Source organism: Pongo abelii, chromosome 9 (assembly GCF_028885655.2).
Source record: "Pongo abelii isolate AG06213 chromosome 9, NHGRI_mPonAbe1-v2.0_pri, whole genome shotgun sequence".
Taxonomy (NCBI): domain Eukaryota; kingdom Metazoa; phylum Chordata; class Mammalia; order Primates; family Hominidae; genus Pongo; species Pongo abelii.
In genome coordinates, this window is record NC_071994.2 from 7,765,619 (window position 1) to 7,792,161 (window position 26,543).

Here is a 26,543-nt window from a genome sequence, read left to right on the forward strand (position 1 = left end):
CTGAGGTCAGGAGCTCGAGACCAGCCTGGCCAACATGGTGAAACCCTGTCTCTACTAAAAATACAAAAAAATCAGCCGGGCATGGTGGTGCGCACCTGTAATCCCAGCTACTCTCGAGGCTGAGGCATGAGAATCTCTTGAACCCCGGGGGCAGAGGTTGCAGTGAGCCAAGATTGCGCCACTGCACTCCAGCCTGGGCGACAAGAGTGAGACTCCATCTCAAAAAACAAACAAACAAACAAAAAACAAAAGGATCAGCAGTGAAAGAGAAACGTTTCCCAGAGGCAGCCACTGTTACCAGCTCCTGAAGTGTCATTCTAGAAGTACTCCACGTTTATGAGTGTATGTGCGTATATATAGGCGGATGCCTCTCATCTAGGCAGATTTTCACAGCCTCCACATTGTGGTCCATGGGGATCAGGGGCCTCCTGCTAAGGTGTGGGTTAGGCTCCAGGTGTTATGTTCTTGCTGCTCTCCTGTCTTGCGGTCAGGTTCGGCATAGGCCCTCTCATCAGTAAGAGTGAGGCTTCATTTTCCTTTAGTTCCCCTCAAAGGGAGCCAGCAGCGCTGTCCATCCTCCTTGCCCCTCTGCTACCTTGGCGTGCCCTCTCCCAGGGATTCCCTCTGTCTTTCTCCTTCGTTCCCTGCTCCTCTTTCTTGTTTGCTCGCTCCCTTGTTTGGATGCAGCATATTGACAGCAGCATCCTGACAAAGACCTTTGCCTTTTCTCATTATTTTACTTTCATACATGGTTGATAGTTTAGCTAGATAGAGAATTTCAGGTTGGGGCCAGGCGCCATGGCTCATGCCTGTAATCCCAGCACTTTGGGAAGCCGAGGCAGGTGGATCACTTGAGGCCAGGAATTCAAGACCATCTTGGCCAACATGGTAAAACCCCATCCCTACTGAAAATACAAAAATTCGCTGGGCATGGTGGCACGTGTCTGTAATCCCAGCTACTCGGGAGGCTGAGGCAGAGGATGGCTTGAACCCAAGAGGTGGAGGTTGCAGTGAGCTGAGATTGTGCCACTGCACTCCAGACTGGGTGACAGAACCAGACTGTGTGACAGAACCAGACTGTCTCCGGAAAGAAAAAAAAAAGAGAATTTCAGGTTGGAAACAATTTTTCCTTGACAAGTTTGAAGGATTGCTTTGCACTTTTCTAACTGCTGAAACTGCTGAGAAGTCCAAAACCTTTCTGATTTCTGATTCTTTTGTCTTTTTTTTCTTTTTACCCTCCTTTGGGAAAGCTTACAGGATCTGAAATTTGACACAGTGCCTTGGTGTAGGCCTGTGTTCGTCTGTTTCGTTAGGCTCTCAGCAAGTCCTTCCAGTGTGGAAACTCATGTCCTATCCTGGGAGTTTCTTGAAACATTTCTTTTCTTGCCCTTTGTTTTTTACTGTTCTGTCTTTCTGAAACTCCTATTATTTAGTTTTTGGATCTCTTGGGCTGACCCTCTAATTTTTTTCCCTTTTTCGCCTATTTTCCATATCTTTGTCTCTTTTCTTCAGTTTCTAGAAGATTTCCTTTTATCTTTCAAACTTTCTATTGCTTTGTCTTATTGTATTTTTTAATTTCCAAGAGCTTTTTTGCTCCCCAAATGGTTCTTTAAAAATGCGTGTAGCATCCTGTGTTTTCACTGATGTAATCTTTTCTTACTTCTGTGAGAATGTGAATGCCATGTTTGTTTCTTTAAGTTTTCTTCTCCCTGCGTAGTTGGTTTCCTCCAAATTGCTTTTCTCTGCTCTTTCCTTTGGTCTCCATCTTCTTTGAATGAATCTGCCCAGGGACCTTTGGTTGCCCACTCATAATTATTAGGAAGGTCTAAAATGCTGCCTGGGAGCTGGAGCAGGTGGGGGTCCAGTTCTGAGTTTACCAGTAGGTGATCTGGGCAGGCTGTTTGTTGGGGAACCTCAGTGTCAACATCTGGGAGCTCAGTTGGGGAAGGGGGTAGCATGCAAAGAGTCATGTAACCTGCCACCCCCATTTTTGGCAAGGTCCTCAGGCCCTCAAATTTCCCAGTCCAGAGACCCCACACTTTTCCCTCCCCAGAAAGTAAACCTCTGTTCTTCCAGAGCTGGAGAGGGGAGGTCTCTGGCATGAGATGGGGGAGGTAGGGGTCTAACTGCTATTTTTTTTTTTTTTTTTTTTTCCTGAGACGGAGTTTTAACTCTTGTCACCCAGGCTGGAGTGCAATGGCACAATCTCAACTCACTTCAGCTTCCGCCTCCTGGGTTCAAGTGATTCTCCTGCCTCAGCGTCCTGAGTAGCTGGGATTACAGGTGCATGCCACCACGACCGACTAATTTTTGTATTTTTAGTAGATACGGGGTTTCACCATGTTGGCCAGGCTGGTCTCGAACACCTGACCTCAGGTGATCCACCCGCCTTGGCCTCCCAAAGTGTTGGCATTACAGGCGCAAGCCACTGCGCCCAGCCCTGATTGCTTTTTGAAAGCTTTCAGCCTGCCCTCTTTGTACACGCCAGCCCGTTCAGCCCATTGTGGGGGTGGGGAGACCTGGAGCTGCAGTTCCCTGGTCTTTAGAGGATTCCTGGTGGATGGTGGGAACCTGGGTGTTCTCAGCCTGCTCCAGACCCAGGCTGTGAGGTCAGCTGATGCGAGCTGCGCTCCAGCTTCTGCAGTCATGTTGCTGTTGTCTCCTCTCCTGTTCTGCCCTTGGGGGTTCATAGCTTTAAAAAAAAAATCTATTTGCTGAAGTCTTAGTGGGATTTCATAAGGGAGGGAGAAAAATTAGATGCATACCTGAGACAGGAGCAGGACTTGCATGGGCAAAATCTGGGACGGGAAGGGTGTTCTAGTGGTAGAGGGAGTGCTCTGAGGGAGAGGGGCAGGTGCTAGGATTTCTGAGAACAAAGAGGAGGCAGCTGGGCTGCAGCTGGAGGATCCAGGAGGCTGGGGCATGGGGGGATAAGGCTGGACTGGCAGGGTGCACTAATTTTGGGGAAGGTCCCCAAGGAGACTTGAGTTTCCCACCTGCAGACAGTGGGGAGTCAGAGAATTACCCCAGTTTTCAGGAAGAGTGCCATCATGGCTGTATTTGGGGATGCTAGCTATCCCTAGTACCTAGTGTGGGTTGGTAGCTAGAGCTGTGGTAATGAGTAGGAGGTTTTTTACAATAGTTAAGTAGTAAGAAGAGGACATTTCAGGGTCCTCTTCTTAGAAATGAAAAGAAGGAAGGATGTGAGGGATTAAAGAGGTAAAACTGCCCAGACTTCTTGACCAGATGGTAGGTGAGGGAGGGGAAGAGCTAAAGAAGACCCTAAGCTTAACCCTTGGTGACCAGGGAGAGGGTGGTGAGGAAGGAAGGAAAGAGGAGGTGTCTGGTTGGGTTTGGTGTATGTGTGCAGTTTGGGAGGGGGAGTGAGGGGGTAGGGGGTGGGGGCTAAGTTCTGCTATAGAATAGGCATTTGCCATGTCCACCAAAAAGCGTGATTTTACACCCCCACGCTTCAACCTCCAAGTGCCTGTGTTGATGGAGAGAGAGAAAGAAGGTGTTGAGAGCAGGGGTAAGGAAATCAGTCCCTTAGAAGACAAAAGAATAATTTTCCAGTTGTTAAATGAGATTCTCAAAAGAATTTTTATGTTGATATCCTCACAGATTAATTCATGTTGCAGAATGCCATTGGAACTACCTGAAGACATTGATAGAGTGCCTGTCTGCTGTCTTCCTTAGCTCATCCTCACGTTTTGATCAAATTAAGTACTTGGAGACCAGGCCCATAAAAAAGAAAAGAGGCTTCCGTATTTGGGTTCTGTAGGCAAAAGGGAGAGTGGAGAAGCGACTCTGTCTATGCTGCTCCCCTCACTCCCTGTCTCTGGGCCCTTCTGGGATTTGCATGCCACCCACTGCTCTGTCAGGAGTGGCTCTTAGGGAAGTGAGGAAAGGGCCTCGATTATAGTGTTTGCCAATTTCTGTGGCATAAATATGCCCACTGTGGCCCGTGTCAGGCTACCAACGTGATGTCACAGCACAGGGCTGGAATCAGGCAAGCCCATAGGAGTGAGCCGTGCCCTGGGGTCACAGTGGGGGTCCTCACTGACACGGTGCGGCTGGACAGCAGAATCTCATCTTTCAGGTCGTCTGACTTGTTCTAAGGGTCTGTCAGGGTTGAATCATGCTTGCCAAGTGGCATCTTAAAAGGTATCTCCACTGCAGCAGCCCCAGCCCTTCAACCTGGGCTTCTGTGGCCTTCTAATTCTTCTTCTCTGCCTTCCCTCCACCCACGTCAGCATCAGCAGCAGCAGATCCAGCATGAATACTAAACACTCACAGTTAATACTAAAAGCCAACTTTTTTTTTTTTTTTTTTTTTTTTGAGATGGAGTCTTGCTCTGTCACTCAGGCTAGAATGCAGTGGCACCATCTTGGCTCACTGCAACCTCCACGTCCCGGGTTCAAGCGATTCTCCTGCCTCAGCCTCCCAAGTAGCTGGGATTATAGGCGCCTGCCACCGTGCCTGGCTAATTTTTTTTGTATTTCTAGTAGAGACGGGGTTTCACCATCTTGGCCAGGCTGGTCTCGAACTCCTGACCTTGATCCACCCACCTTGGCCTCCCAAAGTGCTGGGACTACAGGCGTAAGCCACTGCGCCTGACCAAAGCCAACATTTATAATAAAGGCTGCTTATGTGTGAGGCACTATTCTAAGAACTTTACACGCATCAACTAATTTGATCTTTGTAATAACCCTATGAGGCAATTATTTTTGTTATCTCTGATTTTATTTTATTTTATTTTTGAGACAAGGTCTCGTTCTATTACCCAGGATGGAGTACAGTGGCGTGATCGTAGTTCACTGTAGCCTCAACCTCCTGGGCTCAAACGATGCTCCCACCTCAACACCCCGAGTAGCTGTTACAGTAGGTGTTACACAGGCACGCACCACCATGCCTGGATAATTTTTAAACTTTTTGTAGAAATGGGGTCTCACTGTGTTATCCAGGCTGTTCTTGAACTCCTGGCATCAAGCAATCCTCCCGCCTTGGCCTCCCAAAGTGCTGGGATTACAGGCATGAGCCGCCATGCCCAGCTGGTTATCTCTGATTTTACACATGAGAAAATTGAAGCCCAAAGGTTAAGCAATTTACCCAGAGTCAGTGGAACCCTGATTTGAACCCAGGAAGTTTGGGCCCTGGGGCGCAACCACCATTTCCCCTGCCCTGTTAGAACAATGTCTGGGATTCTCTTTATGTTTCTTTTCTCCTAAGGCCCAGTCAGGGCCTCAATGCTGCTGGCTCCTTAGGGTCACCAGATGAAATACAGGATGCCCAGTTCAATTGCAATTTCAAATAAGCAACAAATAATTTTGTACTAGAAGTATGCCCCAAATATTGTATGGGATATACTTAAAATTTTTTGCCGTTTATCTGAAATTCAGATTTTAACTGAGCGCTTTGCATGTTAATTTGTTAAATCTGGCAAGTGTGGGGCCTCACGCTTGCAATCCCAGCACTTTGGGAGGCTGAGGTGGGAGGAGTGCTTGAGCCCAGAGTTCGAGACGAGCCTGGACAACATAGTGAGACCTCATCTCTACAAAAAATTAAAAAATTAGCTACTAGAGAGGCTGAGGTGGGAGGATCACTTGAGCCTGGGAGGTCGAGGCTGCAATGAGCTCTGATCATGCCACTGCAATCTAGCCTGGGCGACAGAGCAAGACCCTGTCTCCAAAAAAAAAAAAAAGTAAATGTGTTCATCTCTCAGCACTTGGCCCCATAGCCTTATCTTACTTGGGAAGAATCAGGGGGATGGGAGGAGGCTGAAGCAACACCCTTGCTGCTCTCATTTCCCTGGCCAGGCCCCCTGAGGGCTCAAAATCTCAGATTCATGTTATATTTTAAATGAAAACATCCTTAATATCTAAATCCCAAATGTGCCTAACTTTTGCTTTTTTCCTCTAAAGGAAGAATGTTAGAGGAGCGTTATGTAGGAACATGCCAAAATACAGATTGAAAACTGCTGTGTGTCTCTTCTCCAAGGTCAGCTAATCACAGCAGAAACTCACGCCATCTCTTATAGACTCAGTCTAACATGTTGCTATTCCAGAAGAATCTCTTGATTCAGAAGACTAAATTCTTGTAAAACTCCCTCAGAGGGAAATGGCACTGCTTTTTCTTATCTGTATCTTTTGCTGATCAGGCTGGCCAGACATTTTTCTTAAAGTTCAATCTCTGTCATCTCTGATGCAGCTTGCACTCATTATTCCCATTCTTGGAGCAGCTGTGGCAAACGAGTAGCTTGGATGTCAGTAGGAAGTCTTGTCTCTACAGGCTGACCTGCCTGGACTGTTGCTTTGCCCTTTTGGTTGTGCCTTCTGGAATGTCTGTGCTTGTCAGCCTTGATGAGTCACATTGAAAAAGCTCTTAGTCATCCCAGGCCCTGGCTGAGTCAGTGTATTAGGTGACACCTGTGGCCAAGCACTGGCTGTTTTACAACTGAGACTGTCCCAGAACTCCTAGGCACTCTGGTCTCAGAGGAAGTGTTCTTCATCTAGTTCAAGGCCAGTCTTTCACCCGAGCCTCGCAGCCTTCCTTGTTCCCGGACTCGCCCCACCTTTTATTCTCACTCTTCCTTCTTCAACTTATCATTTCCTCTCAACTCCTTCCCCTTCCTCTTCCTATAACTTGCAAAATATCCTCCCAAGCATCTGCCACGGGTATAAGAGAATGGATTCATGCCTAGAATACATAAAGATTTATTACAGCTTAGTAAGAAAAAGACAACCAGCCCAGCAGAGAAGTGGGCAAATGATGTGAACAGGCAGTTCACAAAAGGAAAAACCTAAAAATATGTCCACAATCGTAAGAAAATAGCCAACTTCAGTAATAATCAGGGGACTGAAAATTCAAATGATACCATTTTATACTTACAAGGTTGACAGAAATCAAAGTCTAACAATATAAGAGTCGGTAAAGATGTGGGGAGATAGACATTCTGTTGTATTTCTAGTGGCTGTGTAAATTATTAGGATAACTACCTTGGAGACTTATTTGGCAATATTGATATTAAAAACTTGCCTATTGGCTGGGTGCGATGGCTCACGCCTGTGATCCCAGCACTTTGGGAGGCTGAGGTGGGTGGGTCACCTGAGGTTGGGAGTTCACTACCAGCCTGACCAATGTGGTGAAACCCATCTCTACTAAAAATACAAAATTAGTCGGACATGGTGGCGCATTCCTGTAATCCCAGCTACTCGGGAGGCTGAGGCTGGAGAATCGCTTGAACTTGGGAGGCGGAGGTTGCGGTGAGCTGAGATCGCACCATTGCACTCCAGCCTGGGCAACAAGAGTGAAACTCCGTCTCAAAAAAAAAAAAACAAAACAGACAAACAAAAAACAAAAAAACTTGCCTATTAGCTGGGCACAGTGGCTCATGCCTGTAATCCCAGCACTTTGGGAGGCTGAGGTTGCAGATCACCTGAGGTCAGGAGGTCAAGACCAGCCTGGCGAACATCGTGAAACCCTGTCTCTACTAAAAATACAAAAAAAATTAGCTGGGCGTGGTGGTGCACACCTGTAATCCCAGCTACTCAGGAGGCTGAGCCAGGAGAATCACTTGAACCCGGGAGGCGGAAGTTGCAGTGAGCCGAGATCGTGCCACTGCACTCAAGCTTGGGTGACAGAGCGAGACTCTGAAAACAAAAACAAAAACAAAAAAAAACCCATGCCTATTGTCCGATGCAGCAATTCCAATTCTAGGTATATGTCCTAGAGAAATTTTTGTACATTTTCTATATGGGGTCAAAGTTATTCATTTTTTAACACTTTTAATTGACTACTTTTACATAGACACAAAAATAGAGCAAATAGTGTAATGAACTCTATGTACCTGTTGCCCAACTTCAGCAATGATCATTTTGCCAGCCTATACAACACAGTTCTTAATTGCTAAAAATTGGAAACAACCGTGGCGGGGGGGAGGTGGCTCGTGCCTGTAATCCCAGCACTTTGGGAGGCTGAGGTGGGTGGATCGCCTGAGGTCGGGAGTGGAGTTCGAGATCAGCCTGACCAACATGGAGAAACCCCATCTCTACTAAAAATACAAAATTAGCCGGGCATGGTGGCACATGCCTGTAGTCCCAGCTACTCAGGAGGCTGAGGCAGGAGAATCGCTTGAACCCGGGAGGCGGAGGTTGCACTGAGCCAAGATCACGCCATTGCACTCCAGCCTGGGTGATAGAGCGAGACTCCGTCTCAAAAAAAAAAAAAAAAAGATGAAACTGCCTTATTTATTTATTTATTTTTTGAGATAGAGTCTCACTCTGTCACTCCAGCCCGGGCAACAAGAGCGAAACTCCATCTCAAAAAAAAAAAAAAAAAATTGGAAACAATCTATTTGTTGCTGCCTTAGTCTGAGCTGCCATAACACAATACCATAGGTTCATTAAACAGCAGAAATGCATTTCTCACAGCTCTAAAGACCAGAAAGTGCAAGATCAAGTGTCAGCAGATTCGGCGTCTGCTGAGGGCCCGCTGCCCGGTTCATAGATCACTGTGTTCTCACGGACGAAGGGGAAACAGAGTTGTCTGATCTCTTCTGTGAGGCTTCTAATCCCATTCAGGAAGGCTCTGCCACCAGCCCCTAATCTTCTCCCTGAGGCCCCACCTTCTGACACTGCCACATTGGTTAGGGTTTCAACATAGGAATTTGGTGTGGACACAAACATTCAGGCAATAGCAGTCCCTCATTCGGCATGGACAGATTGCGATATGTCTAATGCAACATTGTACAGTCATTCGTGAGGTAGGTCTACTGTATTAACGTGGAGAGATTTCAAATATATATTGGGTAAAACAAGTTAAAATGATTGTATCATTTATGAAAAAAATTAGAACATATGGTTATGGGCACACAAATATCCAGGTGAAATCAACAAAGGGGAAGCAGTAACTCTGCATTGCGGGCCCCCTGGGAGAAAAGGAGAAAAGGACCCGGAATGGGATTAGGAAGAATCACAAAGGAACTGCACCTGTTTGCAGAGTGTGTTTTTTTTTTCCCTTTTGTTAAGTTTAACTTTTATTTTATCAAAATAATACATGTGAGACTGGGCGCGGTAGCTCATGCCTGTAATCCGAGCACTTTGGGAGGCCAAGGCAGGCGGGTCACTTGAGGTCAGGAGTTGGAGACCAGCCTGGCCAATGTAGTGAAACCCCCATCTCTACTAAAAATACAAAAATATTAGCTGGGCGTGGTGGCGGGTGCCTGTAATCCCAGCTACTCGGGAGGCTGAGGCGGGAGAATTGCTTGAACCTGGGAGGTGGAGATTGCGGTGAGCTGAGATCGCGCCACTGCACTCCAGCCTGGGTGACAGAGTGAGACGCTCTCAAATAATAATAATAATAATAATAATACATGTGGACACTTCTGAAAGTCAGATTGTACCCTGAGGCTCATTTGCCCCCGCCACCCCTGTCCCACTGCCCTCCCCATGAGTGCCTCCCAGAGGCTGCCCTGCGACTCCTATTTCCCACGGCATTTCTCTGTTTAGTGGTCTCCTTTGATGGAAGATTGAGCCCACTTTTACTGCCCTCCCCACCTCAAACCCACCCCACACATGTACCCACTTTCCCTCCCTTCACCCTGCATGGTTATATAGAACCACTTTTAAGTACATTTTCAGATTTTACATTTTTGTTTTGTTTTGTTTTGTTTTTTTGAGATGGAGTCTCACTCTGTCGCCCAGGCTGGGGTGCGGTGTTGCGATCTCGGCTCACAGCAACCTCCGCCTCCTGGGTTCAAGAGATTCTCCTGCCTCAGCGTCCTGAGTAGCTGGGATTACAGGCGTGCACCACCACGCGCTGCTAATTTTTGTATTTTTAGTAGAGACGGGGTTTCACCATGTTGGTCAGGCTGGTCTCGAACTCCTGACCTTGTGATTTGCCCACCTGGGCCTCCCAAAGTGCTGGGATTACAGGTGTGAGCCACTGCACCCAGCCAAGATTTTACATTATTAACATTAAGTTAATATTCACATTGGAAAATACAGAGTGTCTATTATGTTAGCATTAACTTTTCATTTTCCTGGAGTTGATGTTCATCCCCAGACAAGTTGTACATTGCCATCTCCTCCTCATTCTTTCAGAGACACCAGGTAATCTGCCTTTTTGTTTGTTTATTTAAGGCCACATCCCCAGGAGCTGCTGTCCAGGTGCCTAGTGGGTCTCCAGGCCTGCGGACAGCGAGCTGCCTGGGCCTCCCTCCTCATCGCCCTGGGAGTTCCCTTTGCCTCCTCTGTGCTGGCTGCCCAGGTGCCTGGATCCCTTGTCTTCCTTGTTCTTGGTTTATTTACTCCTTTGTTTTGTTCCTGCCCATCCCTGAGATTCTTGGGCACACAGGCTCACAGGTGGCACACCGCCCGAGGCCTGGCGTGTCTCAAAAGATTGGTATTTCACCCGCACTGGATGAGTAATCTAACTGGATAGAGGACTCCAGCTTGGAAAGCATTTTCCCTCCAAAATTGGAGGACATTACTCCAGAAGCTTCTGGCTCTATGTCACTGCTGAAGACAGTTGTGTGTGACCCTTGGTCTTCAGAAGTGTGGTAGGCTGGAGATGGCCCCCAATGATACCCAGGTCCTAAGCCTAGTTGTTACCTTAGAAGGAAGAAGGGCTTTTTCCGATGTGATGAAGGATTCTGACCTGGAGAGGTGATCCCGGATCATCTAGGTGGGCCCCGAATGCCATCACAAGTGTCCTTAGAGGACAGAGACCTATGCCGAGGAGAAGGCGATGTGGAGATAGAGCCAGAGATGGGAGTGATGTGGCCACAAGCAAAGGAGCCCGGCAGCCACAGAGGCTGGAAAAGACTCAGGAGGGATTCCTCACAGGCCCTCGGAGGGGCGCAGCCCTGCCCTCACTTGGTTTCGGCCTGTGAAAGTGATGTTGGATTTCTGGCCTCCCAAACTGAAAGAGAATATGTTTTTGTTGTCTTAAGACACCAGGTTTGTGGTAATTTGTTACCGTAGCGACAGGGAACTAATACAAGAAGGTTATGAGACCCCTTCTGATCTTTTTTCCGGGTGGGACTTTTGGCATCACTCCAGGCGCTCCGAGACCTCTCCACATGGATACACGTCCTTCGGTCCCGGGAGACTTTCCAGCAGGATTCCCTTGCCCCTGGCTCTCTCGTCTCCCCTTCTGGGAGTCCCAGGCAGCTGGATGCTGGACTTGCTGGACTGAGTCTCTTATTTTCTTATCTTTTCTCCTATTTTCCATATGTTAGTCTTTCTGGGTAATGTCCCAAACTGTCTTCTAATTCTTCTATTTATTATGTTTAAAAATTTTGCAACTCTATTTTTAATTTGCTAGAGCTCTTTCTTGTTGCCTTTTTAAAATAGCTGCCGCCTCTTACTTAATGGATGCAATAGCTTTTCTTGTTTCTCTGAGGAGATAAATTATAGTTTTTCTGAGTATCTGTTCTCTATATTACTTTTCTCCTCAGCGTTCCTGTTTTTTAAAAATCCCAATTTGTTTTGGTGAATTTTTTGGTCATTTCCTCAAACATCTGGTGGTGGTTCGCTGACCATTCACACTGAAAAATGAGACACCAACACCCATTGGCAAGTCTGGGTTGGGGTGGAGCTTGTTGACCCCTGGTCCTCTCACTGGGAGATGAGACGGGGCTCCCTGGGGAGCCCACTGCATGCCAGTAGCTGCAGGACTTCTGGTTTCCTGGAATGGAAGCTTCCAGTTCGCTGCCTGGAAAAGAGCCCAGTAAGCACTCTGTGGAGCCGAGAGGACCTTCCGCTCATTCCCCAACAGCCATGTGACGCCTCACCTCCTGGGCCAGCCCTGATGGCCGGGGCTGGAGCCTTGTATCTTGGGAAAGATGCTGTGGCACAGTGGTCAAAGGCAGGACCCTAGGTTCTGAAGCCAGGGGCGTGCACCATGACACCGACGTATCCTAGCAGCGTGCCTTCCTGCCTTCGTCTCTGGAGCGGGCTGGGATGACTCCCAGGTCTCTGCAGCTCAGAACTCTTTACACAGGAGACTCACTGTCTAGCTGTCTGTTCCTTCCAGCCGGATACTCTTCAGGTTCAAAGCTGAGTCACTGTTTCTACCCACATTGGCTTCACATTCTTTAATTCGGTGTTGCCATCGTTCACCTTAAAACCCAGGGCCACCCTTCCCTGCTGCCTCTCTGCCTCCCGTCTAATAGGTGCTGTTGATGCCACCTCCTAAGTATTTCTTGGCACAGTCCCTCTTCATTCCTACTAGTTCAGGTCCTCGTTGTCTCTTGCCCACATTAGAACGTCTTCCTAGCTGACCTTCTACTTCTCATCTTTCCTTCTCAAATCCAGCTTCCCCAGAGCTGCCAGAGTGGTGGTCCCTCTCAGTTGCAAATCTGTCTCCCTGCTGCCTGGTATTTCCATGGCATCCCGACATTGAGGACACCGCCCAAGCTGCTGGTGGGGCTCACTAGCTCTGGACTGAGTCTCAGGCTCAGCCCCTGGGCTCCTCTCCCTGCCTGCACTCCCTGCCTCAGCGGGCCACGCCAGGCTGTTTGCTTGCTGCCTTATCTGCCTTTGCTCCAGCTGCCCCAGCACCTGGACCTCTTCACCTCCTCCACCTGCCCCCCTCCCTCCCCTCTTCTCCCTCTGGACATCCCTTCCTCCTCCCCGCCTGGAGTCTTTCCTTCAGGCCGTCCTGCTAACTCTGCCTGGCTCTCCACGCAGGCGCCGCCCGCCTCATCACCCTTCACTTCTCATCTCTGCTGCCTCTCACTCAGCCTGCCCCAGCCAGCCCATCACAGTCTCAAATAGCGACATGTTCTGAAAGCCACCGCTGCAGCCTGCATCAGGATGAGCGGATGAGAGAAGGGGGAATTTTTACCATCACTGTGCTTGTCCAGCCCCTGGCGTTAGGGTCTGTATAGGTTCTGGTTATTTGTAGGCAACCTGGGTGTATTAGATTCCTACAGCTGCCATCACAGGGTGCCAAAAGCTGGGTGAAAACAACGGAGACTTGTTGCCTCACACCTGGAGGCCAGGAGCCCCAAATCAAGGTGTGAGCAGGGCCGTGCTCTCTCGGATGGCTCTGGGAGAGTCCTTCCTGGCCACTGCCAGCTTCTGGTGTTTGCCAGCAGTCGTTGGCCTTCCCTGGCTTGTAGATGCCTCACTCCAGTCACGTGGCCATCATCTCCTGTGTCTTCACATCTTCTTCCTTCTGTGTGTGTCTGTGTCCAGATTTCCCCCTTTTTATAAGGACACCAAGCATATTGGATTAGGGCCACCCTAATGACTTTATTTTCACTTGATTACCCTTTTTCCAAATAAGGTCACTTTTTTTTTTTTTTTTTTTTTTAAGACAGAGTCTCACTGTTCCCCAGGCTGGAGTGCAATGGCGCCATCTCGGCTCACTGCAACCTCTGCCTCCCGGATTCAAGCAATTCTCCTGCCTCAGCTTCCCAAGTAGCTGGGATTATAGGCACCTGCCACCACACCTGGCTAATTTTTTGTATTTTTTGGTAGAGATGGGTTTCACCTTGTTGGCCAGGCTAGTCTTGAACTCCTGACCTCAGGTGATCAGCCCACTTCAGCCTCCCAAAGTGCTGGGATTACGGGCGTGAGCCACCGCGCCCGGCCCAAATAAGGTCACATTCTGACCTAGGTGCTAGGGGTTAGGACTTCAGTGTATCTTTTTTGGTGGGGGACACAATTCAACCTCTAACACCGGGTGACACCCACTTGTCCTGAGCTTGACAGGTCCCGAAGTCCCCGAGGCCTCTGGGAGGCCCTCTCTAATCCAGCCAGCATTCATGTCCTGTCATCTTGGAATGAGGGGAATTGAGTGGGGAGCAGGTCCTGTGTAGCTCTCCAGCGGGGTGGGGTGGCCTGAAGAGGGTCAGGAAACGTCCTGGGCTACCTGCAAGTGTCTGCTGGGTCCTGGCATCTTCCTACCTGCAAAGATTGTCCAGTCCTGTTTAGAATTGAGTCTTTGGTGCCCCTAGCCTCTGTCACCCCTCGCAGCCCTGAGACTCAGCTTCCCTGGTTCCCATTCCCAGGCTGCATCTGAGTCCTTTCGGGCTTTAGTGACAAAATACCACAGGCTAGGTGGCTTTTAAACAACCGACATTTATTTCTCACAGTTATGGAGGCTGGAAGTCCAAGATCAAGGTTTCACCATATGGGTGTGGGGGGCACAGGGGCACTCTGCATTAGTCTGGGAGGTGCTTTTTGCTGACCTTGTCCTTCGGACCTTTTCTCTGCCCTGTCAACATCACTCTGGGCTCTAAGCGATATGTATGGGACACTTGTGTGTCCCACTAGTGTGTGTGCTGTTCCCAGGAGGGGCCAAGCCTTACTAATCTTTGTCTGAATGCTCCATAATATTTCTAGGTAAATCTTTTTTTTTTTAACTAATTGATTAATTATTTTTTGAGACAGGGTCTTGCTCTGTTGCCCAGGCTGGAGTGCACTGGCACCATCATGGCTCACTGCAGCCTCAACCTTCTGGGTTCAAGCAATCCTCCTGCCTCAGGCTTCCAAGCAGCTGAGACTATCTATGGACACCACCATGCCCAGCCAATTTTTTTTTTTTGAGATGGAGTTTTGCTCTTGTTGCCCAGGCTGGAGTGCAACAGCACGATCTCAGCTCACCGCAACCTCTGCCTCCCAGGTTCAAGCAATTTTCCTGCCTCAGCCTCCCAAGTAGCTGGGATTACAGCATGTGCCACCATGCCCGGCTAATTTTGTATTTTTGGTAGAGATGGGGTTTCTGCATGTTGGTCAGGCTGGTCTTGAACTCCCAACCTCAGGTGATCCACCCGCCTCAGCCTCCCAAAGTGCTGGGATTACAAGCATGAGCCACGTGCCAGGCCACACCCAGCTAATTTTAAAAAGTTTTTTTTTTAATTTTTTGGCAGAGACAGGATCTCAATATGTTGCCCAAGCTGATCTCAAACTCCTGGACTCAAGTCATACCCCTGCCTCGGCCTCTCAAAGTTCCGAGATTACAAGCATGAGCCACCGCGCCTCACGGTGAATCTTAACAGCCTCATGCCACTCTGCAACCTCATTGTGACCTGAAGTATTTGTTCACTGATTCATTCCCTGAGACATTTATTTAATTCTGGTCTTAGGCACTGTACAGAGTGCTAGGGAGATGTGGGGACAAAAGAGACCAGGGATCCTGTGCCCAGGGCCCTAACAGTGTCTATTAAGGGAGACAAGACGGGTCAACAAATCTTTGTAACATTAAATGCTGTTTGCTGAGGACACAGACGCCACAGAGACCTCATGGAGAGCCCCCCCCCCCCCAGCAGGACGATCGGTGGGGCACTGACAAGGACAGAGCTGAGAGAGGTGGCTGCCCGGGGAATATGGGGAAGGCATTCCTGAGCCTACTTCTATAGGATGTGGAGGAATGGGGACAAGTGACCTTCCCATGTGAGCCCTGCCCATACCCCATGCTGCAGGGTCGGCAGGAAGCTGGCTCCTCGTGCACCAGGGGGCAGTGTTGGCCCTGAAATTCTCACTGCTTTCCAGGGAGGCTGGGATGGAGCAGCCACCTCACTGTAGGCCCTCGGGACCCCTCACTCTGCTTTCTCTGAGGCCCCCTTTGTCCCCCAGTCCACAAGTCCCGAGACCATGGCGCCAGCCGCCTTGGTGCCACCCTTTCCCCCTCGGCTGCTCCTTTGAATGGAGGGTTGCCAGGGCGATGAGGAGCCCTGCTGGCGCTCTTCACTGCTGTTCCTCGCGGCAGTGCCACTCGGAGCAGCCAGCGCTCCTGGGGGCCCAGAGCCCGGCCAGCTGAGCCTCGGCGAGCACCCGTGCTGTGTCAGTTTCCGTCTTTGGTATTGTCTCTCTCCTGTCTTCTGTGTCTGTCACCTGCATTGTTTCCAGCGTCCCCCCTTCTGCCCACCCCCCCGCCCAGAAATCTCAACCTCAGTCTGTCCTCTCTTGGGTGCTTTGATATCAGCCGTGGCAGCCCTGAGAGCCAGGTGGAGTCGTTCTTTCATCTGTCCCTCTTGGCTGCCAGCCCTGGGGCCCATCGGACACGTTTAGAGCAGAGCCGCCTGGGGAGAGCGGCCCCATCCGTCAGAGCTGCCACCACCGCAGCCCCGAGTGCTCTGCCAAGAGCTCTTTCTTTCTGGTTCTGACCTGCTTTCACTGGCAGCTGTGGAGCCTGGCTGGGGATAGGCGCACAGCCTGGTGCGGGTGCTGGTGCTGGGGGCAGCTGGGCCCATAGGAAGTAGATGTGTGGAGCTTTGTTGGTTTGGAGGTTTCTGGGGCCTGTTTCTGAACCGCACTTCTTTCTTCTCTGCCCTCTGCTGCTCTCCAGCACACCTCTGAGGATTTGCTGAGGGACCCAGGTGCTCTGCTGGGCTTTCAGAACCAACTTGCTGGCCACCTGCCCCTGAAGCAGGGCCTGGCCTTTTCCTTCCTCTGCGGCCTCTCGCCCACTGCTGCCCTCGGAGGCTGCAGGAGATGCTTTGTGAGGACAGGAATATGTAGGACGAAGCGATGCGGGGCCTCAGCTGCAGCAGCTGTTAGGTGGCACCCTGCCCTGGTCCCCGGCAAGGCTGCTGAGCACTGGGGCCACGTTGTCTGGAACAAAATTTGGGTGATGACAGCCTGACAGCAGGATTCTGTGCTCCTTCTGGTTGCAAGAGGCATCCTGGGAGATGTAGTTCAGGTCTGAAGTAGTGGGATTTCAGGGACATTTTGATGATTTATTAGACAAATTGAAACTGCCTTGGCTTATCTGGGACATGTGACTGCCGACATTGTTCGTCAGCTCTTGGTGGGAAGCTCTGAGTGCCACTGGCGGCCTTGATGGAGGCCAGGCCAGTGACAGACAGTTTTATCAGAAGTGGGGTTCTTGGTTTTGGTATTTTGGTTTCCAAGTGCCTGTCACACTGTGGTCCTGATGAAAGCCGTGACTTACTCCTTTAGTTGAGTGAAGAGTCCGTAGGCCAACTCTGATGGGTCCGAGCTCCTGCTCTGGAGGGGGGCATATAAAGCGGGCTCCCGGCCGGCTCTGCTGGTGGCCTGGGTGCATCACTTAATCCCACTGCACCTGGTTCCTTACCTGTACAGGGAGGTGATCAGGGGCTCTGAGGGTTACTGAGTGAGTCTGTGTGAAGAGCCACAGTGGCCCCTGCCTGGCAAGGAGCAAGGCTCTGCTGAGGTCACTGCCCACCATTGTGCCCTCCTCCACTGGCACCGGCCGGGCACACAGGTGGAGCTCAGTGAGTATGTGTTGTGTGCTATGGAAGCGGCAGCTCTATCAGGAGCGGGGCAGGTGACGGCCAGGCCCTCGCCCTGCCTCAGCCTGCAGGTTGTCGTAGGTGCCTTCCTGACTCCCTTCTGGAAGGGGAATGCTGAGTTATTGATCTGAAGCTGAAGCTGGGAGGGAAGTAGAAGCTGTGGAGTCACCCGAGAGGCAGCAGGGGAGGAAGCAGGTGCCCCACACACTACTGGCTTCACTGTAGCTCATTCCTGCTTGCAAGGAGTTGTTTACACGTCCCAAGTGACAGTCAAAGCTGTCTTATTTCTTGGTCTCTTATGCACAACCCGAGGCCAAGAAAAGGGATCTGTCAGCTGGCATTTGCAGAAAATAGCAAATGGGTCTTTGGGCTGTCAGCTCTCTGGAGAGGAAAGCAGGGTGAAGGATCTTTGGGTGATGGTGGTTGCTTTTCTCTCACTCACTCACTACTGTTTCCCCATTTCTGAGGTCAGAAAGGGAGAGCTTTGCTTGTGTGTATCACCAGCAGCAAGCAAGACAGTGGCATCCCCCGAGGCGTGTAACTGTAACCTGAGCTGGTTGCTGGCCCTGGCAGCATCCCAGAATGCCCTTCACACCTGGGGCTCTAGCAGCCTCCCTTGAAGAGTTGTGGCTCAGCTCGAGGGAGCAGGAGACGGCTCTGTTAGCAAAGCCCTCTGCATTTCCAGGGAAGCTTCTCAGCCAAACTTGACAACCTTGAGGACTTCTTGATTGCCATCCACCAACCAAATACCCAAAAGCAGGGCACAGCATGGGACCGCAGAGGGAGCCTGGCCCCAGCCATTGCTGCTCCCTGCTTCCTGTGCCTGGCCATCGCCTGTTCTGTGTCCTGCTGTGAAGATGGCAGGAAGTGCCTAGAATGGTGCCAGCCAGAAGGGCTGCAGGCTGGTGGCACTTTCTGGGAATGTGCCATTGTGAGGTGAGAGGCTAGCATACTCCAGAGTGTCTGGGCTTGGTTTCGTACAGCCTGAGGACCGGGAGTGTCATTAATACCAGAGGCAAGGCTCCTGGGGGTCTCGGGAAGGCTGTCTCCCACCCTCTGCTGCCACTTCCTTGGGTCTCCATACGCGCCTCCAACTGCAGGAGTTCCTTCCTCTATACCCCAAGTGCTGTGCAGAGGCCCCTGTTCCCTTCAGCTTTGGAGAATGTTCTGGTATTGGGGAGCAGGGGGAGTCTGCCCACCCAGCTCCTCCCTTTGAACCATCCCTGACCCCTCAAGCTCAGCACACCCAGAGTCGGCTTATTCCACCACAACCTTGAAGACCCTGCTTCCTGGAGAGAGGGTGGTGTGAGGGGGCCACGCCCATCTTACAGTGCGGTTTCTCCCAGCCGATGTTGATTCTGGAAAGGCCTGGGTTTCAGATTTGGGAAGGCAGTGCCATTCGATAAGGAAAAACTGGGTTAACCAAGTTCTAGGAAGGGTGCAGGTGCCCTGGGAATGCAGTGGTGTTTCAGTTCATCTTTATGTCTGTTGGGCCCCATCCGTGCCTGGCATTGTGTGAGGGACAGGGGGAGACAGGTTGGTGGCAGGGGTCTTGTGTGACCACAGCGGTGAGCTGAGCTCCAGGGCCATGCCTAGGTTCTGAGGAGCAGTGCAGCCCTCACCCTCCGTCATTCACAGCAGCTCCTGACAGCCTTCCCCGGCCCCACGCTGCCTGCTGGCCAACATTTCCGTGTCTTCCGCCTCACTCGGCAGCACATCCCAAATCCATCACAGAAACCTGCCCTCCCCTCTCTGGCTGCCTCCTGCCTCAGACCACCTCGCTCATCATCTTGCCAGGTCCCTAGGGGGCGGAGGGAGCAGGCTGTGGGCTGTGGATCAGCTACTCTCTGCGTGACCCAACTTTCCACCGCCCTGCAGCCGGCGGCCCATGCCAGCCTCTAGGCCTCAGGTTCGCAGCCTCTAGGCTCACTGGTGCCCCTTCCCCTGATTGCAGCCCAGGCCTCCAGCAGCCTCGTGTTGGGGAACTTTGTATTCTGGGCCAGTGACCTCAGGCAGAAGAGCAGCTGTCTGTGGCTCCTCAGACACCCTCCTCTGTGCACTGAAGGCCGGTGCAGGGTGAGTGCTCTGGGACAGGTGCCCCCCTCTCTGCAACACCTGACACCCCCAACTGCTTTTGTTTGGGGTGGGTCTTCCTTTGCAGAGGAACGCTGGGGACAGGTTTCTGTATTGGCAAAAGCACGCGGTGTCCTCGGGCCTGTGTGTTTGCTCCAAGTGTGTGTGGGCATCGCACCTGCTGGCTCCCCTATTCAATGAACTCTGCTAAGCATTGGGTGCGTGGTCAGCCTGGCTTGGTGGGTGGGCTCCCTGTGCTGCCTTCACACCAGGACGGCCTGGCCTGTGGGGACGTCAGCATGGAGCTGCATCATGGTGCTAGTGCGACGGCGCCAAGTGTGTGGGCCTTCCAACTGTGTGGGGCCGGGGTCTTCCTCCCCGGCCCTCTGTTCATCTGGGAGGGGAGGGAGTTGGGAAGATAGTGACAGCAGCTGATGTTTGTCACCCAGGCATGGCGCTTCAGCTGTACTGTCTCAGTCGACACCCAGGATGACCTGCTTAGGGTGGGCTGGTGGAACCCCGTTTTACAGATGTGAAAGCTGGGGCCTCAGAGGTGCCCAAACCATGGAGCTGGGGCAGCCCCCGGCCAGTGGACTGTGGGCCTGCGCTGGGCTGTGCCCCAGAGGAGGCTACTCTCTGTTCCACTTTTCCCTGCTCTGACTTCAGCTGAAGAGCCCTGACCTTTTCCCTTCCATAAACATCTGCCTGGCACGCTGCCACCCAAAGAGCTCCCGTGCCCCAGGGACAGTCCTCCTGGCCTCAGGTCTAGGCTTTCGCTTCCCTCTGAAGGACACAAGGACTCACGGAGGCATTCCTGTGCGCCCCCACTGCCCACAGCCTCCGGCTCTTGGTGGAGTGGGACTGCTAAGGAATCCTTTACCCACCAAGAAAAAATGAGGATCCAATGCAAGAATGTACGTGAGAGGGGCCACCGAGGGGGGCGGCGACGTGTCAGCACTCCATCATTTTCCTGCCTGAGCTAAGCAGACACTTGGTGGCCACGCTCCGGGACAGGGTGCAGCCTTCCAGAGGCTCCGGAGGTGACCGGCCTTTGGCATATCTTCTGAGGAAATCTCTTTCTTTGCATGGAAAAGGCAGTGGGGAGTGTGTGTGGTGTGGAGAGGGGAGGAGAGCAACAAAAATGACCTGTTTACCCACAAACCATGGGTGAGTGCCCCTGTGGTCGCAGGGTAAACCCACCCAGGTGGGAGGAAAGGACTGGGGCTCCCTGGAAAAAGCTTGAAACTGCCCTGGAGGTTTGAGAATCTAGGTGCCAGTGGGCTGCTGCCAGCCGTGAGGCTGCTCACCTATAGGCAGGCCGGCAGGTGAGGAGGGGAGGGTGCTAGGCTCCTGGGAGACACATAGCCAAGTCCTCCCACCCAAGGAGTCGGTGTAGCAGGAGCTCCCTTCGCCTTTTCCTGCGGAGCTCTTCCTGTCCCTTCTGTATATTTCTTCTTTTTTTTCTAATTATAAATAATGCATCCCCAATGGAGAAAATATGGAAATTTTCCATATGGAAATATAGAAAAGCATAAAGAAGAAGGAAAACACAACTCTACAGCAATTCCATAGCACGTGGGAGTGAGGAGGGTGGCATGCGAGCAGTCCTACAGTTGTTGCCATTGCTTTAAAAAAACTTCATGAGATCATGTTGTTTACCATTAAATTTTCTTGGCTTCACATTACATCACAAGCATTTCCCATGTCATCAAAACCTGTGCAAACACATCATTGTTAATGGTTACGTAATGTCTGTGGGAGCCAGGGTGTGGAATCTTTAAATTGCTTCTCATGATTTGCTGTTGTAAATAATGCTGTTTTGAACATCTTTCTGCGTACATCTTGGTTCCCATTTTGGAATATTTCCTGGGGTTGGATTTCTGGAATAGCAATGACTAGGCTCAGAGGCATAACCCGCCACCACGCCCAGCTAATTTTTTTGTGTTTTTTAGTAGAGATGGGGTTTTACCGTGTTAGCAAGGATGGTCTCCATCTCCTGACCTCGTGATCCACCCGCCTTGGCCTCCCAAAGTGTTGGGATTACAGGCGTCAGCCACTGTGCCCAGCTTTTTTTGTTTTGTTTTGTTTTGTTTTTGAGATGGAGTCTCGCTCTATCTCCCAGGCTGGAATGCAATGGCGCGACCTCGGCTCACTGCAACCTCCGCCTCGCAGGCTCAAGCAACTCTCCTGCCTCAGCCTCCCGAGTAGCTGGGACTACAGGTGCCCACTACCATGCTGGGCTAATTTTTGTACTTTTAGTAGAGACGGAGTTTCACCATGTTGGCCAGGGTGGTTTTGAATTCCTGACCTCAAATGATCCGCCTGTCTCGGCCTCCCAAAGTGCTGGGATTACAGGCGTGAGCCACCACGCCTGGCTGGGCATAAATATCTTAAAGACTCTTGATAAGCTTTGCAAACAGCTTCCCGGAGAAGCTGCCCTGATGCTCAGCAGTGCCTGCGGGCTGCCTCCTGAAGGCCTTCCCAGCGCTCAGCACTGCATTTACAAAGCTCCCAGGCAGGAGTGGCACCTCATGGTTGTATTTTGAATCTCTTGCTTTCTCATGGGTTCAAGAGCCACTTGTGTTTGCTGTTTTGTTGCTGTGCTTGTCCCGAAGGCTCCCCTCGCCTCTTCTGACTTTGCCCTATGTGGTAACTTGAGCTCTTTTGACATGGCCTTTCCCAGCACTGAGCAGAGTAGACATTTGGTGCCCAGGAGGAGGGTGAGATTTACACCCCACACCTGCTCTCGGATGCCAGTGCCGCCTGCTCCCAGCTGGGAAAGACCTGTCCTCCTCGTGGGCAGCATCAGATAACCCGCCTGGAGCAGGGCTTAAAGGATTGTAGATCTGCGTGTGGGAGATAGCAGGGTGATAATGTCTGACGTTCATCCTGCTCCGAGCAGGGTGTGTCTCCACACCTGAGCTCCTCGCTGGTGCTCCCGGCACCTCTTGAGCAGCAGGTGCTGGGCCATGCACTCCCTAAGGTTATCTCCTCCAGCGGCATTAGCGGTGGGTATGGTTTTTTTCACTTGTCAATTTGAAATGATTTCAGACTTTTCCGTAAAGTTGCAAGAGTAAGAAAGAATTCTCATGCCCCTGACCCCAGCTCCCCCAATACTAGCATTTGCTTCATTGTTCCTGTTTTTCCCTGAACATGTGAGTGTGTGTAAATTGCAGACGTGGTGCTCCTGGACCCTTGAGTTCCTCAGTGTTTTTCCCTAAGAATGAGGATGTTCTCTAACATAACCACTGTCCAGTGATCAAGATCAGGAAATTGATATCAACGCAATCCTCTTTCACCTGCAGACCTTATTTAAATTGTATTGTTGTCCCCTGATGTCCTTTTAGCAAGAGAAACCCGGATCCAATCCAGGATCGTGTGTGGCTCTCGCCATTGTTGCTTTGGTCTCCTTTCATCTGAAACCGTTCTTGCGTCTTTGTCTCTTACGACCTTTGACATGTTTGAAGAGTCCAAGCCAGTTATTCTGTGGAATTTCCCTGAATTTGAGTTTGCCCCTTGCTTTCTCCTGATTAAATTCAGGCCGTGCACGGCGGCGGGAACCCCATCAGGAGGTGTGTGGTGTCTCTTCGGTGCTAGTGATGTTAACCTTCATCTCTCGGTCACCGTGGTGTCCGCCAGGTTTCTCCACTGTACAATTAATAAGGACAAGGTATATTTTAGAAAGAGGAGGAGCCCAGAGCCCAGCAAGATTACTCTACCCATGTTCACCATAGCCGGGTGTGACCTGTGCCTCCTGGTCACCGCAGTGGCCCCATCTTACCCTGCCTCTGGGAGTCATGCTCTGCCCAGCTCGCACCCCATCCTCCTGAGAGCCGCTCGCTTCTGCCCAGCGGCCTGTGCGTCCCTCCCTCCTCCAGGCATCCCCCCGGGTTCCTTCTTGGCTCTTCCTCCTCGGCCAGACTCTCAACTCCAGTGGGCCCAAAGACGCAGGCCTGACCCACTTCTCCCAGGCTGTTCTCTCCCTGGCTTCAGGCACCACCACCCCTGTGATGCCGCCCAGGTTCTTGGCCCTGCTCTTCCCGTCTGTGAGCTTGCCTCACTCCCAGCCCTGCCTTTTCTGTCTTGCCCTTCTTATAGCAGGAAAAGTCATCTCCGCCCACCCATGCAGGATTTCTTCCTCTACCTTGCTTTCTATGGTGGGTCTCTCGACGAATCTTGTCTGTCATAGCCCAGACATTTCCTAAGCCCCACCCTGACCCCCACGGCTTCTGCCTGTCAGAGGCTCCGTGTCTCTCAGTTCAGGCTCCGAATTGCCCCAGACATGCGCTGTCTGTCAGCCCCGCTGCTCACCAGTCCAGAGAGATCCTTTCCACTGTGCATCGATCATGTCCCTCCCGTCCTGTCCATGGCTCAAGGGAGGCCTCAACCACTGGGCCCTCTCCGTGGCTGCAGCCCCACCTCAGGCCGTGGGCTCACACTTCCCTCTCTCGGGACAGCACCAAGCCTGTTCTTCCTGAGAACTTCGCAATCGCTGTCCCTTCTTCCTGGAGCTTTCTCTGCGGATCTGTGCGTGGCCAACTTCCTCTCCCCATCCAGGTCCCAGCTTCTGTGTCCCCTCCTCAGAGAGGCCTTTTCTAATATCCAGCCCCCAAACCCCTGCACCCGCCCCAGATCATTCGCAAAATGTCACCTGTTTCTTATCTTCCAGGCACTTGTGATCTGAAATGTTATTTGTGTCTTGTTTTTCTTTTCTTTGCTCCTTTCACTGCCATTTATCTTCCATGAGCAGAACCCTTCACTGTCGTGTTCTCGACTCCTAAGGCCTAGAACTGTACCTGGCATAGGGTCTGCCCCTAGTGGGGTTTGCTGTTTTCCTCCCCTGGCTGTGGGTCTTTCCTCCTCCTCCTCTTCTCTTTCTTCTACTTATTTCCTTGTTTCTTCTCTTTTCTTTTTCTTCTGTCTTTATTTCCCCTTTTCTAGGTTGTTGGCTATAATATGGCACTAAGGTTTTTGCAATATTTGTTTCATTTCTTGAGTAGGTTTTTATGTTCCTTACTTAAAACAAAATGGCTGAGTCAAGTGTTTTAAACTTTTTCTAAGAAATGAATCAGATGGGCCGGTTGTGGTGGCTCACACCTGTAATCCTAGCACTTTGTGAGGCCGAGGCGGGTAGACCACCTCAGGTCAGGAGTTCAAGACCACCCTGGCCAACATGGTGAAACCCCATCTTTATTAAAAATACAGCCAGGCGTGGTGGTTCACACCTGTAATCCCAGCGCTTTGGGAGGCCAAGGCAGGTGGATCGCCTGAGGTCAGGAGTTGGAGACCAGCCTGGCCAGGATGGTGAAACCCCATCTCTACTAAAAATACAAAAATTAGCTGGGCGTGGTGGTGGGTGCCTGTAATTCCAGCTACTCGGGAAGCTGAGGCAGGAGAATCACTTGAACCCGGGAGGCGGAGGTTGCAGTGAGCCGAGATCGTGCCATTGCGCTCCAGCCTGGGTGACAGAGCAAGACTCTGTCTCAAAAAAAAAAAACAAAAAGAAAAAAGAAAAGAAACAAAACAAAAACAAAATTAGCCAGGCATGGTGGTGCACACCTATAATCCCAGCTTCTTGGGAGGCTGAGGCAGGAGAATTGCCTGAACCTGGGAGGCAGAGGTTGCAGTGAGCGGAGATCGTGCCATTGCACTCCAGCCTAGGCAACAAGAGCGAGACTCCACCTCAAAAAAAAGAAATGAATCAGATGGTTAGATGAGGCCCAGATGCAGGGGTGAAAAGACTGCATCTGGTTTGGCTTGGGCTCTGTGCTGGGCAGCTGTCTTTTTAGTCTCCACTGCACCTTGGTTTCCTTCATTTTACAAATGAAGCACTGGCCAACCTCTGAAGCCTCTCTGCATTCAGGGATATAAGTTTTCGCCAGTTGATTTAAATATATATATATATAAAATATATATATAAAACATATATATAATATATATAAAACATATAAAATATATATATAAAACATATATATAATATATATAAAACATATATAATATATAAAACATATAATATATATAATATAATATATATAATATATAATATATAATATATAATATATATAATATATAATATATAATATATAATATATTATATATAATATATATAAAATATATATAAAATATATAATATATAGAATATATAGAATATATAGAATATATAGAATATATAGAATATATAATATATAGAATATATAATATATAGAATATATAGAATATAGAATATATAATATATATAATATAGAATATAATATATATAATATATTATATATAATATATATAATATATAATATATTATATATAATATATATAATATATAATATATTATATATAATATATATAATATATATAGAATATATAATATATATAACATATAAAAAATTATATATAATATATATAAAATATATATAATATATATAATTATATATAATATATAAAATATATATAATATATAAAATATATCTATTTTAAAGATGGAGTCTTGCTTGTCGGTTGATTTAAATATATATATAATATATATACACTATATATGTATATATATAATTATTATATATATGTGTATAATATATATAAAATATATATATATATATAAAATGTATATATATTTTAAAGATGGAGTCTTGCTCTGTCACCCAGACTGGTACAGTGGTGCAATCTCAGCTCACTGCAACCTCCAACTCCCAGGCTCAAGTGATTCTCCTGGCTCACCCTCCCAAGTAGCTGGGATTACAGGTGTGTGCCACCATGCCCGGCTAAGTTTTGTATTTTCTGTAGAAACAGGATTTCACCATGTTACCCAGGCAGGTTTCAAACTCTTGAGCTCACACAAACCTGCCTTGGCCTCCCAAAGTGCTGGGTTTACAGGTTCGTGAGCCACCGTGCCCAACCTGAAGTATTATACTTTTTTTTTTTTTTTCTGAAACAGAGTCTTGATGTCGCCCAGGCTGGAGGGCAGTGGCGCAATCTCAGCTCACTGCAACTTCTGTCTTCTAGGTTCAAGCGATTCTCATGCCTCAGCCTCCTGAGTAGCTAGAATTACAGGCGTGTGCCACCATGCCCGGCTAATTTTTGTATTTTTAGTAGAGGTGGGGTTTCACCATGTTGGCCAGGCTGGTCTTGAACTCCTGACCTCAGGTGCTCCTCCCATTTCGGTCTCCCAAAGTGCTGGAATTACAGGCATGAGCCACCGCGCCCAACCTGATACTTTTTTTTTTTTTTTTTTTTGAGACGGAGTCTCGCTCTG

General features: G+C 49.8%; 1 protein-coding gene across 7 annotated transcripts in view; it reads left to right on the forward strand.

Annotated features, from left to right (window-relative positions):
• PC (pyruvate carboxylase) overlaps positions 1 to 26,543 on the forward strand; it is a 112,008-nt gene that overhangs the window by 61,290 nt on the left and 24,175 nt on the right. The window lies entirely within an intron of this gene.